The following is a 2,131-nucleotide window of genomic DNA, read 5'->3' as shown; positions in this document are numbered from 1 at the left end:
CGCGCGGCTCCTCCGGCGCCGCCGCCACCGAGCGGCCGCGGCCGCGCACTGCGCAGGAGCGGAAGTGCCGCCCCTCGCCGGCCCGGCCGAGCGGGCGCCGCCATGACACCGTACAAAGAAAGGGGCGTGGTCAGCCCCGCCGACCAATCGCAGCGCGCCGCCTCATCCGGGGACCCGCGCCGCCGAGCCGGGCGCCGCCATCTTAACGTGAGGCGCGGCCCGGGACCCCGCCCATTTAACCCTGACGGCGCCGCGCTCGTTCCCGGGCGGTTTGCGGCGCTCCCGGGGCAGCGCGGGGCGGGAGAGCGGCCGCCGGGGCCCCGCCATTGCCGGGTCGGCCGGGGAGGAGGAGCCGCGCAGGCGCGGCGGTGGAGCACAAGATGGCGGCGGTTACGGTGGCCGCGAAGCGCCCCGCCCGGCAAAGCGAACGCGCGGCAAGATGGCGGCCGGCAGGATGCCGTACGGGCTCGGCCAATCAGCGCGCGGAATTCTCAGAGCAGCGCGCCGCCATAGCGATAAAACACGTGACAACGACAGCCAATCAGCTCCGTGGAAATGCGAATGTTTATTGGTCGTTGGGTTAAAAAGGCGGGAAAGGGGGAGTGCGTCACTTCCGGTTGGCCTGGGCTGTGCCGATCATGCACTCGTTCACCTGGGGGAGGGGCGGCCCCAAAAATCACCCCAAAATCAGCCAAAAATCACCCAAAAATTACCCCAAAATCAGCCCCAAAATCAGCCAAAAAAACCTTCCCAAAATCAGCCCAAAAATCAGCCGAAAATCACCCAAAAAAACCCAAAATCACCCAAAAAAGACCCCAAAAGCCCCAAAATCATCCCAAAACCACACCCACATCCCCAAATTAGCCAAAATAATCCAAAAATCTCCCCAAAATCATCCCAAAAAATCCTGAAATCAGCCCCAGACCCCCAAAATCATCCCAAAAGCCCCAAAATCATCCAAAACCCCCCCAACCCCCCCAAAAACCACTAAAAGTCCCCCAAACCCCAAAATCAGCCCAGAAAACCCAAAATCAGCCCTGGACACCCCAAAAACATCAAAGTCACCCCAAAAGTATCCCCGGGATCCCCAAAATCAGCCAAAGAAATCCAAAAATCACCCAAAAATCACCCCAAAAATCCCAAAATCAGCCCCAAAACCACCCCAAAATCCCAAAATCCGCCCAAAAAATCCAAAAATCACCCCCAAATCACCCCCAAATCAGCCCAAAAATCCCAACTAACCCTACAAGACCCCTGGGAACCCCAAAAAACCCCAAATCACGAAAAAAAAAACCCCAAAAAACCCCAAGTAGCCCAAAAAAACCCAAATCCCCCCAAGCCACCCTGGGAACCCCAAAATGAGCCCAAAACGGCTCCGGGAGGCCAAAATCTGCCCAAAATCCCCAAAATGCCCCGGGAAGGCCCAGAAACGCAGCCAGGACACCCAAAAACCCCAAAAAACCCCAAATCACCCCAAAATCCCAAAGAAGCCCTGAATCACCAAAAAGCCCCAAATCACAAAAAAATAAAATCCCAAATTACCCCCAAAAAAAACCCAAAACACAAAAAACAGCCCAAAAAACCCCAAAGCACAAAAAAACCACCCCCAAGTTACCCAAAAAAACCCCAAAAAATCCAAAAAACCCCAAGCCCCCCCAAAATCTCAATTCACCAAAAAAAAAACCTCCAAAAAAACCCAAATCACAAAAAAACCCTCCCCAAATTACCCAAAAACACCCCAGAAACACCCCAAAAACCCCAAATCACCCCCAAAACCCCCAAATTACCTAAAAATGCCCCAAAAAACCCCCCAAAAAACCCAAAATGCCATTAATCACTAAAAAACCCACCCCCAAATGACCCAAAAACACCCAGAAAAACCCCAAATCACCGAAAAACCCCCAAAAAACCCCAAGTAGCCCAAAAATCTCAATTCACCAAAAAAAAAACCTCCAAAAAAACCCAAATCACAAAAAAACCCCTCCCCAAATTACCCAAAAACGCCTCAAAAAACCAAAAAAAAAACAAATCACCCAAAAAACCCCAAAAAAACCCTCCCCAAATTACCCAAAAATGCCCCAAAAAATCCAAAAAAACCCAAAATGCCCCAAAAAATCCTATAAAAACCCAC

Source organism: Onychostruthus taczanowskii, unplaced genomic scaffold (assembly GCF_017590055.1).
Source record: "Onychostruthus taczanowskii isolate IOZ18803 unplaced genomic scaffold, ASM1759005v1 scaffold642, whole genome shotgun sequence".
In the NCBI taxonomy this organism is placed as follows: Eukaryota; Metazoa; Chordata; class Aves; order Passeriformes; family Passeridae; genus Onychostruthus; species Onychostruthus taczanowskii.
This window is presented reverse-complemented; position numbering follows the sequence as displayed.